The sequence below is a fragment of the Castor canadensis genome, chromosome X (genome assembly GCF_047511655.1).
Source record: "Castor canadensis chromosome X, mCasCan1.hap1v2, whole genome shotgun sequence".
Lineage (NCBI taxonomy): Eukaryota > Metazoa > Chordata > Mammalia > Rodentia > Castoridae > Castor > Castor canadensis.
Window position 1 is genome coordinate 101,360,067 of NC_133405.1, and position 16,499 is coordinate 101,376,565.

The 16,499-nt window shown below is 36.4% G+C and overlaps 1 pseudogene; it reads right to left on the bottom strand.

The window, feature by feature from the left end:
• Window positions 1–2,757: 2,757 nt before the first annotated feature.
• LOC141419608 (small integral membrane protein 13 pseudogene) lies at window positions 2,758–3,248 on the bottom strand (annotated as a pseudogene).
• Between the last annotated feature and the right edge of the window lie 13,251 nt (window positions 3,249–16,499).

A 16,499-nucleotide genomic window follows, 5' to 3' on the forward strand; every position in this document is an offset into this window, starting at 1 on the left:
AGATGGTAGATGTGGCTATAAAATGACAATATGAGGCATCACTGTTCTGATGGAACTGCTCTGTGTCTTAATTGTATCAATCTCAATATCCTGGTTGTAATATTTTATTATAGTTTTGCAAGAAGTTATTATTGGGAGAATTAAAAAGGGTACACAGGATTTCTCTGTATTATTTCTTACAACTATGTGTCAGTCTACAAGTATCTCAAAATAAATAATTTAAATAAGAAAGATGGTGACCATTGTGCATACAAATGGAATGAATTGTACAAACATGACACTGAGGCAAAGAGCAAATCCTGTGACACAGTGTGAAAAGGGCTCTACTTATACCATCACTAGTAAACTGCAAAAAACGAGGAAAGAATATTTATGATATATAGAAAGGTTTTCCCACATGGAGTTGACCATCATTATAGGCATGTGGTGGGCTGACAGTAGTTAAGGGAAAAAAACAAGGTTTGGGTTTGGAACTTGGAGACTCACTTGAGGGAGCTACAGAGTCAAGAACTGTTCTCTGTACAACATCAAAGGGACTGGTGGGCAGTGGTATGAGTGTTGACTGTTGTAGATGGTAAGGATCTCCATATTCTTCTTGTAGAGTCCAACAATGATGAGGTAATCATCCTCAATAGTGTTTCAAATACATGAAACTTGAGGAACAACTTCCTGAGAGAATGCTTTCTCATATGTAAAAAAGAGGTGGAAAATTTAAAGGTTGGAAGGGCCACCTCACACTCCCATTTAGTGAAAATGTTTCTGGGGACTTGAAGCCTAAAGTTGTGTGCTTTACTCACTTTGGAGTTACAAAATTGGCCATAGGGACAGTCTTCCAGGTCCTTGCCTACTCATTAAAAAGCAATTTCTCTGCTGCCTAGATTCAGAGACATGATCTCCTACAAGGTTCGCTTCTAAATTGAAGCAAACCACAAACTGCTAATCTTTACAATCCTTAAATTCTCCAAGTTTAGTTAAGACTCAAGGGAGTCGGTAGGCAGTGGAAAGAGAAAGTGAGAGCCTTTCTGGGAAAAAAATAAAAGCCCCCAAATGGCAAGAGAGCTTTCCAGAATGAGAAATTGTAGTTGGAACATGGGTTTGGGCTCAGTCCAGGCCTTTGCTGATGTGGGGCTACAGTAAAAGAACCCAGAATTCCTGACATATCTACTTTTCTCCCAAACCATGAGTTGGTTCTCTCCAACTTTGTGGGTGAGTTATCCTGGACATTACAGAAAAAGGAGAAATCTACAAACATTTGCTGGGCTGGAAAGACATTATTGGTAATGGGAGACTTGGCTACAGCATCAACTTCTCTGTTATCTCACAGGACTTGTACGTGTGTGTATACATGCGTGTGTGTGTGTGTGTGTGTGTGTGTGTGTGTGTGTGTGTGTATGCATGTGATATTGGGAGGGAGTTGGAGTCCTGCTTGGTATTAAGAGATTAAAAGGGGACAAAAGCCTTCCACCATCCTGAATAGAGATTTCTTCAGTGCCAAGTGACACAAAAACTCTCTTCCTCCACCTTTGAACATGTTTCTCCTACTGAGATGAGGTTGAGTTCAGTAACATATTCCTTTAAATATTGCAGAAATGGCTGTGATGTCACTGATAATAACTATGTTGGTCAGTATTTTCTGAAGATACTTTGAGTAAAAAGTGCCCAGTGTCAAATAAGTTTGTGAAATGCTACATCATCTGCTTTTTAAATAGCAAATTAAAGGCTGGGAGAGGTACATTTTTTTTTGTATCACAGAAAACATTTATTTTATACTTATTGAAACAGTGCTTATAAAGTTAAACAGATTTTTATCACACCTGTCTTGTGCAGACTAAAGAATGTATGAAACAAATTGGTTAAGTTCATATAACTTCATACTCTTCTGAATCACTTTTCAAATCACAGTCAAGGATATCTGCATTTTCCCATACATGGCCCTCGGTGTCAAGAGAACTGGTGATGCAGCATTTCTTGAAAGAGTGCTCCAACCCTGCCTTCCGTCTAATGGCAGTGGGAAGCTTTGGATAAAATGCTGCTTGATGTCTTAATGACAATCCTGCTCAACACATGAATCGGTCACACCAGACTTTTGTTGCTTTGAATTTTGTTTCATCTATTCCAAAGGTCTTGGCAATTTCTTTGCCTTCAACTGCATCACTTGGCCTGTGATGAACAATCCTTTTTGAGCATGCCTCACTAACAAAACACAGTACAGCTTCATCTACTTGTGGTATCTTTCTTTCTTAGGTCCCGTAAAGCATTTTGTCGTTGCCTTGCAAGAAAAGAGGGAATTTTGATCATTCCCCCAATGGCAAACATTTGCTTCACTAATATCAAACATCCAGCCCACTGTGTTTTCATGCTCTTCTGCATATGCAATAACCTCGTTTCAATGCTGAATCATAGCATAATGTTCTTGAAGGCATTTTTAAATGCCAACTCAACCTGATACATTTGATACCAATGACACACACCAGTTAAGGAGACGATAATATGACAAGCTGTAAATTCACACATGCACAAGCTAGGTTGAGGACATGGCTATCACCTGGTTGACAGTAATGAGATGCATCCCAACTTCAGACAAGGTAAAATGTCAAGAGTACATTTTATGACAAATAAAATGTTTTTTTCAAGCCTGAAATGTTTAATAGAGTCACATCAGTGCAAAACAATAAGCCCAAGAGCCAAGGAACAAATGTGTTAAGCAGAGAGCTAGAGAAGCAAAAAAAAAAACCTTTAAGATGAATTTTTCAGTGGTCCAATTTGGTTTTAAATTCCCTTTATTTCTATATGGCTTATATGTAAATCTTTTTTGAATTGGATATGAAATCCAAGTACAAATTTTTTTCAGTCCCCTTGTGAATTTCTGTCTTCACTGACAGGTTCGCAATTGCCTTTTGTCATCTATGGTGGATGGGGTCAGTGGCCTTCATCCACAGGAGCCCTACGCTGGCGAACAGATCTTATCCTGTGTGGAGAGGCTGATGGGTCTTCTTCAGTGTCAGACCCTGAAGGCTCATGGTCTCCCTCCTGGGATCCTGTGTCTCCCACCAGTTCCCGTAGAAACTTGAATTTAGATAAAAATAGATGCCATACAAAATACCAGCCGCACACCATCAGAAGCAGGACGATCAGCAGCGTGGCCACGAACACCAGCAGCGTCAGCCCGACGTTGTGCCACATCATGAGGACAGGACGGGGGTCGCCTCCGGGCAGCAAGCAGGAGTGCGGCGAGTGCCGGCTTCAGCGGCAGGTGCCAGAGCGCCGGGGCGGCATGGGCGGCAGGCGCCGCTTGGCAGCGCCCTCGGAGAGGTACATTGTTAAGAACCCTGTGTAAATGTGTTGAAATTGGGTTCTCTAAATCTTATTTGATTGTACAACCCTGTCAAGAAATAATTTCCAAAAAGTTAAAAAAGTATGACAATCATACAACCATAGTGAACATATGTCAAAATTTATTTCACACAAAGATTTATTTAACTTGTTAAAGAGGGTATTGGTGGGATCGCAGAAGCTGGTTTACAGAAGGATCTGAGATTCGAGTATATATAGCCATTGAAAGAATGAATACTGAATATTCATTCAATATAGAATACTGAAATAAGATTGTTGAATTGCTGGAATGCAAAACAGGTAAATGTGCTATGAGGCAATAAAACTAACTGCTTTACTCCCATGATTAGGTTATTCTATGTGACACAATTGACCTTAAGACAGGGAGATTATCCAGACGGTCTAAGTTACATGAGCCCTTTGAAATCAATTTCCTGATTGATCACAGTAGGAAACCCAGAGATTCAAAGCAAAAAGGGTTAAAGATATTATTGCTAACTTAAAAATGGAGGGGGCCATATGACAAGGAATGGGAATATCATCTAGGTGCTGACAGTGATCCCCAGCTAGCAGTAAAGGAACAAAGAACTGAATAATGCCAACAAGAATGAGTTTGAATTTCTCCCTAGAACATCCAGATGAGAATATAGCCTGACCAACACTTTGATGCTAACCTTATAATGCCAAGAACAGAGCACCAGTCATGCTATGCAAGACTTCTGATGTACAGAACTGAATAAACTGGTTGTTTCAAGCACCAAAGTGCATGATAGTTGTTATGTAATAATAAAAAATGAATATATAATCTTCCCAAGAAATATGTTAGTTGAACACACAGGACAACAAAGAACTCACACCTCTTATCCCAGAGCCACCTGTATCCTTCACTCTTGCAGCACAGCCCATTCCAACTTTGGACAGATCTGATTTTTAGAAAGATCTTGGTCATATTGAGCATCCACCTGTCAATTCTCTCTTTATCCCTTAAATCCATGCAATACAAGCCTAAGCTTGCTCCCATTTGCCTCCATTTCTCTTTGTGGCTGCTCATGTTAGACAACTATGTGAGCCCCACAGAGTCCTGGGTAGAGAGTCCACAGTACTACTCTCATGTGTCTAAACCTGCTTATCTTGGTGACTTGAAGCTCAGTGGTTGTAGCACTATCTACACAGTCACCCAGGTAGAAACCTAGGAGGTATGATGGACTCTTACTCCCTACTTCCATGCTCCAATCCAATCAATCTCATGGTTAGCCTAAATAGTCCCTTGTCTTCCTTTGTTTCCAGACTATTGTCCCAGACTATATTCTTACCAACTTTCACCAGATTATCAACCAGCTTTCTAATTTAAATCCCTGATTTCTATGATTTTGTCAAGAAATATTCCATATGGAAAACTGTAGCAACAAATATAAGGTATATATCACCTAGCTTAATCAAATTTTAATTTTTGTTGATAAATTCTAGGTGAAGTCCCATGAGTTACTATCACCAATCTCATTTCTTTCCCTCTCTTCTTAGAAGTAATCAGCATTATGTATTTGGAATTTATCATTCTCATGCAAGCTTTAGTTAAATTATTACAAATACTACATTTCTTTATATTCCTAGGCCATACATAGTATTACTTTTCATATGCATGCATGTATGTATGTAGGTATGTATAACTTGGACCAAACCACATGAATCATTCTGAAAATTCCTTTTGTCGCTGAGTATTATGTGTTATAACATACAGTTTGAAGGTACCATGAGGATGTCAATTTGGTTTACATGTTAAGATTTTATCCAGCATACCTAATGAATCTTGTTATTTGTTTTAATAATTTAGCTATAGTTTCTCTTGAATTTTCCATATAGACTATCATATAATCTAAGTAAAGACCGTTTGTCTCTTCCAAATCCAATTTGAACACATATTATTTGGTTTTCTTGCCTTTTTGTGTTGGTAAGTACCTTCAGTAAAATGCTGGATGGAAGCATCTATTAATGCTTACTGACATTCTGATTTTATGAGAGTATTTTTAAAACATTACAATTAATATGCTTCCTTTAGATTTTGGATGGATATGTTTGATTGAATTTTGTCAAATATTTTGTTCTGCCCTATTGAAATAATTTATTGTGCTTGTTATTAGTGGAGTATAACACATGTACATATTTTATGATAATAAATTATCATTTCAATTGTGGGATAAACTATATTTGGTTGATGTCTTGAAATGTAGCTACAATTTGTTTTTAATCAGGTATAATAAGGTGGTAAACACAGAGACAATGACAGAGTGAGGGGAAATCATGGCATAAGCCTTGTGGAAGGAATGGATGAGTCATGGTAAAGAATTTAGGATTGACTAGTTTGAATAATTTAAGTAGGCTCTAAGCTGTAGGTTATGCTCTCTAATTGTCTAGCAGCTGGCCTCGGGGGTGATTTAGTGCAGGGGAAATATTGGCTTAGTGTTTAAGAGTTGGATAAAGGAGGTGGTTAGGTATGGACTCTGGATTGGTTGGTGTGCTTATTGGTTATTTGCTCTCCCTATGAATTAGCTTACTCTGGGAAAGGTAGTCTTTCCAGGATTAGCAAGGCCCCAAGAGGTCAAATCATCATCATAAATACAAAAATTTTAAAAATGTGATGAAGTGAGATTTTAAATTTTGTTTTCTTTTTGGTACTTCTGGATTTTATGTGACATTTTCTTCATTAAATGTTTCTAGGACTTTCTTCTCTTATACTTTCCTTCATAAATTTTGTGTGTGTGTGTGTGTGGGTGGGTGGGTGGGTGGGTGTGTGAGACAGAGAGAGAGAGAGAGACATAAACAATTATAATCTGCATAGTTTATAGGAGTTCTTATCGTTTTCCTTTAAGTTAGAAATTATATCAAAATAAAAAGTGGAAAGAAGGAAGGAATTGAATCAATATTTAGGGGTCAAAAATGAAAAAGAAACCTGTCATGTGAGCATGCATCAATGCCATGGCTGCCCTAAAAGTAATACATATGTAAGTAAATAAAGGATGTAGGTATTAATAGCCACTTGAAGAAGCATCAGGCATTGGGTGCTTATGAGGCAAAGAGATAAAATTAAGACCTCTGAATAAAATATGGGCTCTCAAACCTCTATTGGAAGTATAAACAGGATGTAAGTCCCCCAGCAAAAGTTAATGCCTGGGTCTGGGCTATGAATAGGAAAAAAGTCTCCCTTAGGCAATTTAAAACTTCACTCCTGCCTTCATAAGTTTCAAATTTATGGTACCTGAATGGTGAACATTACTTGTGTTCTCCAACATACAGCTCTCCTTTACTTCCTGAACACTGGAAAGCCTTGCAGCTATCTGGGTGCAGCCACGTGGCTACTATTTGCTCATGGTCACTTCTGGGCTGAGGGAGTCAAAAACCCTTGACCATCCTTGAGCTCTTTCTTTTCTTGTTGTAGAGATCAAGAATCTATGACAAAACAAACTGGATCTCCCTAAGTAATTGCTTGCAAGAGTTATTCTGAAGACATGCCCCACTAAAAGCAGGTTTTCCATGAGCAAGAAAGAAACATTTGCTCTCTTAAGGCACAGAGGTTTGAATATTGTTTAATTCATTTCCCTGCAATTTATAAAAGAAACTATAAGAGAAGAAAATTCTAGAACTAGCTCATGAAGTAAAATCCAGCAGTGTACTGATGACAAAAGCAAAACAAACAAAATTTTAAAATGTAACTTTCAACTAAGTAGGGTTTATACCAGAAAAGCAATTATAATTCATTATCAGGAAATCTATTAGAGGGCTATATCATGCAAATAAACAAGAGATGCCCTATCTTCTCCTGACTTATTGACTGGGTGATTGAGCTAAGCAATTCCTAGCTGAGAAATCAGTAAAAATGTTCTTACCATAAAGAAATTATAAAGTATAAAGTATGTGAGGTGATGGATATGTTAATTAGCCTGACTTGCTCATTTCACAATGCATACATGTGTTAAAACATCACATTGTACTCCATAAGTATATGCAATTATTACTTGTCAATAAAATAAAAATATTTTAAAGCAAAAAAAGAAGTCCTTCATTGATTATACTCCAAGAAACCTAAAAGAAAAAAGCATACGATCTCTCTGATGGGTCTCTCAAATGGGTTGCTAGGATTTCCAAACACAAGTGTCCCCATCCCTTTCATCAAACATGAGCTCACAGTAAAAAGTCACAATAAATGAAGAAAACACAGCTACCATGAGAAACCATAGAAAACAGAACGAATATTACTCTTTTGAACTTTATATAATGGAGTTATATATAAACTAAGAATATTAAATTAGTTAAAGAAATAAATTAAGAAATATCATGAAAAGAGAAATACTGTTATCAAGAAAAAACAGAAAGATTTGAAATAAATGAACTAAAACTTTTAGAAATAAAAAATATTTACAGTTCACAAAATTGATTTGATGGAGATGTTAAACAATACACTCTACATAGCTAAACAGAAGAATGTTAAGCTGAAGAAAATTTACCTAAAATGAAATATAAAATGAAAAAGAAATGAAATATATAAAAGCCAAGATGTGAGACATAAAAACTAAAATAATAATGTTTGCCTTATCTCTAAGAAAACCCCAAAGGGAATGCAGAGCTTGGAAGAGGAGGAATATTTGGAAAGATAATGATATTAACAACACTAAGAAATTCCAAGCTGGATAAACAAAAAGAAATCCAGAAATCTCACCAGATACATCAAAGTGAAACTGTAGTTTCATATGTTCTTCTCAGTTTGTTCATTATTACTGTATAGAAATGCTAATGATTTTTCTATGTTGATTTTATGCCCTGCTACCTTGCTATAGCTATTGATGGGGTCTAGGAGCTTTTGAGTAGAGTTTTTTGTGTCTTTAAGGTATAGGATCATATCGTCTGCAAATAGGGATATTTTAACAGCTTCTTTACCTATTTGTATTCTTTTTATTCCTTCTTCTTGCCTAATTGCTCTGGCTAGGAATTCCAGTACTATGTTAAAGAGGAGTGGAGATAGTGGGCATCCTTGTCTAGTTCTTGATTTTAGAGGGAATGGTTTCAGTTTTTCCCCATTAAGTATAATGCTGGCTGTAGGTTTGTCATATATAGCTTTTATAATGTTGAGGTACTTTCCTTCTATTCCTAGTTTTCTTAGAGCTTTTATCATGAAATGGTGTTGGATCTTATCAAAGGCTTTTTCTGCATCTATTGAGATGATCAAGTGGTTTTTGTCTTTGCTTCTGCTAATGTGGTTTATTACGTTTATTGATTTTTGTATGTTGAACCACCCCTGCATACCTGGGGTTAAGCCTACTTGGTGGTGGAGAATGATCTCTTTGATGTGTTGTTGAATTCGGTTTGCCATTATTTTATTGAGGATTTTGTATCAATGTTCATTAAGGAGATTGGCCTATAGTTCTCCTTTTTGGAGGTGTCTTTGCCTGGTTTTGGGATAAGGGTAATACTGGCTTCATAAAATGTGTTTGGCAGTTTTCCTTCCCTTTCTATTTCATGGAACAGTTTAAGGAGGGTTGGTATCAGTTCTTCCTTAAAGGTCTGATAGAATTCAGCAGAGAATCCATCAGGTCCTGGACTTTTCTTTTTGGGGAGACTCTTGATTGCTGCTTCAATTTCATTTTGTGTTATAGATCTATTCAGGTGATTAATATCCTCTTGGTTCAGTTTTGGATGATCATATGTATCTAGACATCTGTCCATTTCTTTAAGATTTTCAAATTTATTTGAATATAGGTTCTCAAAGTAGTCTCTGATGACTTCCTGGACTTCCATGGTGTTTGTTGTTATCTCCCCTTTTGCAGTCCTGATTCTACTAATTTGGGTTTTTTCTCTCCTCACTTTAGTCAGGTTTGCTGGGGGTCTGTCCATCTTGTTTATTTTCTCAAAGAACCAACTTTTTGTTTCATTAATTCTTTGTATGGTTCCTTTGGCTTCTAGTTCATTGATTCCAGCTCTTATTTTTATTATTTCTCTCCTTCTATTTGTTTTGGGATTTGCTTGTTCTTGTTTTTCTAGGAGTTTGAGATGTATCATTAGGTCATTGATTTGGGATCTTTCAGTCTTTTTAATATTTGCACTCATGGCTATAAATTTTCCTCTCAGGACTGCCTTTGCTGTGTCCCATAGGTTCTGTTAGGTTGTGTTTTCATTTTCATTGATTTCCAGGAACTTTTTAATTTCCTCTTTTATTTCATCAATGACTCATTGTTCATTAAGCAATGAGTTATTCAGTTTCCAGCTGTTTGTATGATTTTTGTCTTTATTTTTATTGTTGAGTTCTAGTTTTATTGCACTGTGATCAGGTAGAATGCATGGTATACTTTCTATTTTCTTATATTTGCTGAGGCTTGCTTTGTGCCCTAGGATATGATCTATTTTGGAGAAGGTTCTGTGGGCTGCTGAGAAGAATGTATATTGTGTAGAAGTTGGATGAAATGTTCTGTAGACATCAACTAGGTCCATTTGATCTATGGTATATTTTACATCTAGGATTTCTTTATTGATTTTTTGTTTGGATGACTTATCTATTGATGATAATGGGATATTAAAGTCTCCCACAACCACTGTGTTGGAGTTAATACATGCTTTTAGGTCCTTCAGGGTATGTTTGATGAAATTGGGTGTGTTGACATTGGGTGCATATAGGTTGATAATTGTTATTTCCTTTTGGTCTATTTCCCCTTTTATTAGTATGGAATGTCCTTCTTTATCTCGTTTGATCAATGTAGGTTTGAAGTCTACTTTGTCAGAGATAAGTATTGCTACTTCTGCCTGTTTTCAGGGGCCATTGTCTTGGCAAATCTTCTTCCAGCCTTTCATCCTAAGCCTATGCTTATTTCTGTCAGTGAGATGGGTCTCCTGTAAGCAACAAATTGTTGGATCTTTCTTTTTAATCCAGTTTGTCAAACGGTGCCTTTTGATGGAGGAATTAAGTCCGTTAACATTAAGTGTTAGTACTGATAGGTATGTGGTGATTCCCGTCATTTAGTTGTCTTAGTTGTTTGAAAGTTTGATTGCGTGTACCTAAATTGAGGTTACTCTCTACTTTCTTCCTTTTTCTTTTCTTGTAGTTTGGTGCTGCCTGCCCTTTCATGGTTATGTTGGGTTTCACTTTCTGTGTGCAGAATCCCTTGAAGAATCTTTTGTAGTGGTGGCTTTGTGGTCACATATTGTTTTAGTTTCTGCTTATCATGGAAGACTTTTATTGCTCCATCTATTTTGAATGATAGTTTTGCTGGGTAGAGTATCCTGGGGTTGAAGTTATTTTCATTCATTGCCTGGAAGACCTCAGTCCAAGCTCTTCTTGCTTTTAATGTCTCTGTTGAGACGTCTGCTGTGATTTTGATGGGTTTACTTTTGTATGTTATTTGTTTTTTCTCTCTTATAGCCTTCAATATTCTTTCTCGGGTCTCTGTTCCTGTTGTTTTAATGATAATATGCTGTGAGGTAGTTCTATTTTGGTCTAGGTCTGTTTTGTGTTCTGGAGGCCTCTCGCATCTGTATGGGAATAGATATCTCTAGATTTGGGAAATTTTCTGTTATTATTTTGTTGAATATATTACGCATTCCTTTTGCTTGCACCTCTTCTCCTTCTTCAATGCCCATGATTCTCAGGTTTGGTCTTTTGATGGAGTCAGTGAGTTCTTACATTTTCTTTTCACAGGTCTTGAGTTGTTTAACAAATAGTTCTTCGGTTTTTCCTTTAATTGCCATTTCATCTTCGAGTTCTGAGATTCTGTCTTCTGTTTGTTTTATTCTGCTGGATTGGCTTTCCATTTTGTTTTGCAATTCTGTTTCATTCTTTTTACTGAGGTTTCCATATCCTGAGTTTCTTTCTCTTTAATGTTGTCTATTTTTGTCCTGAGTTCATTTATCTCTTTATTAATTGTGTCTTTGTTTCACTTTGGTGTTTATAAAGTGCTTCTATGGTTTCTTTTATTTCTTCTTGTGCTTTCTCAAATTCTCCATTTTTCTTGTCTTGGAATTTCTTGAGTGTCTCCTGTACATTTTGGTTGACCATATCCAGTATCATCTCTATAAATTTCTCATTGATTACCTGTAGGATTTCTTCTTTTAGATTATTCTTGTGGGCTTCATTTGGTTCTTTGGCATGGTTTATCTTCGTTTTGTTGGAGTCTGGATCTGAGTATCTGTTTTCTTCATTTCCCTCTGTTTCCTGTACTAATTTTTTGCTGTGGGGAAATTGGTTTCCCTGTTTTTCCGTCTTAGCATCATTGCCCTTGGTATTGTTATTGTCCAGGTACTGTGTGCAATTATGTATTTTCAAGCTTTTAATAATAACAATGGTGATATTTAGAATGGAAGTGTGAGAGGAGAGGGAATGCAAAGAAGGTAAAGAAAAAGGGGAAAACAAATAAACAAGTAAAAAAAACAAACAAAAAAGTTTCAAAGGTATAAACAGAGAGAGATAGTGTACTAATCAACAGTAAGCTAAATAGGCATTAGAGAGACATAGAGAGGATTGAAAAATAAAATAAAAATCTCTAAGTTCAAATGTAATAAAGTTTAAGTCTTAATAATTTTGGTGTTAGTCTCTCAGCCTCCAATCCTGGAGATAGTGTCTCAGAACTAGTTCTGTCATTGTCTCATCAAAGGGGGAAAAAAATCAAAAAACAAAACAAAACAAAAAAAACCCACCACAAATTGTCCCAAGTTGAGATGCAATACAGTTTCAGTAAGTTTTTCAGCATGCAGGTGTAGTTTGTTGACAAATGGATTAAGAAAATGTGGTATCTATACACAATGGAATTTTATGCAGCCATGAAGAAGAAAGAAATGTTATCATTCGCAGGTAAATGGATGGAATTGGAGAACATCATTCTGAGTGAGGTTAGCCTGGCCCAAAAGACCAAAACTCATAAGTTCTCCCTCATATGCAGACATTAGATCAAGGGCAAACACAACAAGGGGATTGGACTTTGATCACATGATGAAGGGAGAGCACACAAGGGAGGTATGAGAATAAGTAAGACATCCAAAAATCTAGATAGCATTTGTTGCCCTCAACGCAGAGAAACTAAAGCAGATACTTTAAAGCAACTGAGGCCAATAGGAGAAGGGGACCAGGAACTAGAGAAAAGGTTAGTTTAAGAAGAATTAACTTAGAAGGTAACACACATGCACAGGAAATCAATGCAAGTCAACTCCCTGTATAGCTACCCTTATCTCAACTAGCAAAAACTCTTGGTCCTTCCTATTATGGCTTATACTCTCTCTTTAACAAAATTAGAGATAAGGGCAAAATAGTGTCTGCTGGGTAGCAAGGGGTCAGCAGGGGTAAGGGAGGGAGCTGGGTGGGGAGTTGTAAGGGAGGGGGTAGGGGAAAGGGTGGAGAAATGACCCAAACATTGTATGCACATATGAATAAAATAAAAATTTAAAAAACTACTGAGAGCCTCCATCATGATTTTTATTTATTAATAATGACTATGTTCTACAAAACAGTGTAAATTACAGTATACTTCGGAGATTTCAAGATTAGAAAATGATCTCTAAACTTTTAAATAATATACCTGCAAACAATATTATACCTATATATTGTATTTTACATCATATAACACTTAGGCATTGCATACATTGTGTAACATTCACAAAACAGAAATCTATGATGCTATAATACAAATAATATTGTTTAAGTTTTCTTTTTTATTTATTTATGACAAATATTCTATATTCATTTTAAAGCAGATATAATAACAAGGAAAATTGCCAAGGACAAAAGTGACATTACATAATGATAAAAGGGTCAATTCACTAAGAAGACATGCAAACTTCAAACATGTATGCTACAAACAAGAGCTTCAAAATACATGAAACAAAATCTGACAGAACTGAAAGGAATAATAAATAAGCTTATTACTACAGATGAAAACTTTTTGATACTTCTCTTAGTATTTGATAAACAGCTATACAGAAACTCAGCAAGGTTATAAAAAAAATTATCAATCACCTGGACTTTATTGACATTTATTTGTAGAAAATTTCAGTCAGAAACAGCAAAATTCTCTTTCTTATTCATGTAGAGTACATTCTGGATGATGAAACAAACCTTAACATATTTTAAATAAGTGAAATGGTGCAAAGTATGTTCACTGACAATTGTGGAATTAAACTGGAAGTTAAAACTAGAAAGAAAATTTGAAATTTCCCCAACTCGAGATTGTTTTGTGGTACTGAGGTTTGGACTCAGGACCTTGCACTTGCTAAGTAGGCACTCTACCACTTAAGCCATGTCCCCAGCCCTTTTTGCTTTGGTTATTTTCAAGACAAGGTCTCATGTTTATGCCAAGGCCAGCGTGGACTGTGATGCTCCTATTTACATTTTCCACATAGCTGGAATGACAGGCACATGCCACCACACCACGCTCTCATTGGTTGAGATGGGAGCTCACAAACATTTTGCCTAGACTGTTCTTGAGCTGTGATCCTCCTGATCTCTGCCTCTCAAGTAGGGGCATGGCATGGCATGAGCTACTGCACTAATCTCCCAACTCTTAGAATTTAAATAGCAACTACTTACAATAACCAATGGCTTATTGAGAAGTTCTAACAGAGATTAAAAAAATCATTTTGATCTGCACAAAGAATGAAAATACAACCTAACAAAATGTGTGATACCCCTAAAACAGTCTAAACACACCAAATAAAAGATAAGTGGCAGAATGGACTAAATAATATGCTAAGATACCTATGATTAAAGATAAATATGTAACTTTTAATGCTTGTATTAGAAAAGAAGAAAGGTCTCAAATCAATAATCCAAGTTTCAGCATTAAGAAACAGAAAAGCCAGGTATGGTGGTGTGAGGTGGTGTACATCTATATTCTTAGCACTAGGGAGGCTGATGAAGAAGGATAGTGAATTTGAGGTCTTCCTGGGCTACATAGCAAGCCTGGAATACACAGCCAGACACCATCTCAAAAAACAAAATAAACCCCTCAAAACAAAAACAAAAAGCAAACTGAGAAAAGAAGAGAAGTCCAACAATTCTTGAACTTGTGTGTAGAAGAAAAGATTTTCAAGATCACTCATTTTATCATGATGTATAGTTTTAATATTTAGGTTTTACTTTGAAAATTAATATCATCTACCAGTCACATCCACTAAGCTACTCTCATGTAATCTTCAAGACAATGGACTGCAACCAATATGTGATGAGGGTCCTATCTCTCAAGACTTCATGGACACTGTGTATGGCACACAGCAGCCTTCTACACAGACAAACTGAGTATCAGTCTGTATATTAACTGCTGATAACACTTCATTTTTTCTTATTTCTTCTCACACACTAGTAAATCATTTCATGTACCTCAATTCAGAAATTTCTAGGCTAGAAAATAAAGTGCTTAAGGTATCTATTTATGAAGCAATTTTACCTCTGAGATGCTTGCATGGAATTCACTTACAACAAAAAGAATACATTAAGCCTATAATGAATCTATGCAAAGGTAGTTATTTCCAAGGCTAAAATACCTCTTTGGAGAGCACACTGGAGTTTGTTAAGCTGTCAAGCAGTAGGTCTCTATGTCTCCTTGTGTGTTGTGCTGTGACAGTCTTCTAAATATCACATTCCACTGTCAGCTTGATATTTAAAACCTGCTGGCCTCATTTTATTACCATCCATTATGCTGCATTGTTTTACAAGAAATGTGAGTTCTCTGGCAGCAGACATGTTGATCCCAAGGAAACTGTTTTTCACATTTCACTGAGCAGATTTTAAAAATATATTAATCCTAGACAAAGAAGATGTAACCTTGGGAAAACCTAGTCAAACAGTTAATAGGTTTATACATGCTGCTCCATTTTCTCAAGACAACTTCATTTTAAATATTTTTTAAAATAAAGTTTAAAACTCCATATTTGTTGCCTTAGATACTTGCAGGGGAGTTGGTTCATGATGCTTTCTTGTTTCTTGTTTCTGTTGCTAAGAGACTTGTATATGCCTAGGGATGACTTAAGATCATGACTAGGAAATATACTCAGAAACTAATGTACCAGTAGCTATTTTTATGCAAAGAATGTTAGCCAGATAGACTTTTAAAGACACGGTATCTTCCTTTTCTTTTAACAACAGTGCAATCTCAAGTCTGAAATTTAAGCATAATCCATCACTACTAAGGCAAATTTGATTCAATATTCAAAGTGACAGTGGCCCTGTTAGAGTCTGAAATTTTATTCTAAATCACAATATTGGCCCTAATAAGAATGTGCAAATGCTTAAAACTATACACATTTATTGTCTTATGGTTCTGTGGATTAGGTATCCAAGTACAGTTTAGCTGAGTCCTAAATGTCAGGATGTCCCATGAGGTTGTAAATGAGTGTCAGCCAGGGCTGGGGTCTCTTCTGAAAGCTCAACTAAGGAAAGGTCTGCTTCTAAGCATTGCTACATGATTGCAGACATGACTCAGTTCTTTTTGAATTGTTGGATTGAAGATTTCATTTTTCTACTGGCTATTAGCCAGACAGCTTCCTCAGTTCCATATTACCATAGTTTGGATCTTAAGGATTCCTCAAAGGTCCATGTTTTAAAGACCTAATCCTCAATGTGGCACAATTAGGAGGTGGTGAAACCTTTAAGAGGTAGAGACCCAGTGTGAGGAAGTTAAATCACTTGGGGCATACTCCCGAGGGTGATATTGGGACCCCTGTCCCTACCTCTTCTTACTTTTCTCTTTTTGGCAACAATGAGGTGAGCAGATTTGCTGTACTATTCACTCTCCCTACCATGATGTGCTACCTCACCACAGGCCAAAAAGCAATGGAGCTAATCAATCATGGAATAAAATCCCTGAAACTGTAAGCCAAAATAAACCTTTCCTCTTTATAAGCTATTTTGTTACAGTAACAGAAAGCTAACAACACACTTGCCATGTGTGCCTCCTAAAAAAGGCACTTTGCCTCATTAAAGCAAGCAAAGGAGAAAAGTTTGACAGCAGGGTAGAGATTATGATCTCTAATACTCTAATTATAAGAGCACATAGAGGTAGGCTATTGACAACTTATTAAGTGGGAAAGGGAATTACACAAGGCCATGAATACTAAAAGATGGGAAAATTTCAGTACACTCTTAGAAGCTATCTACCATGCTGAGACATAAGATCCTGCTCACTTTTACCATGACCATGTCC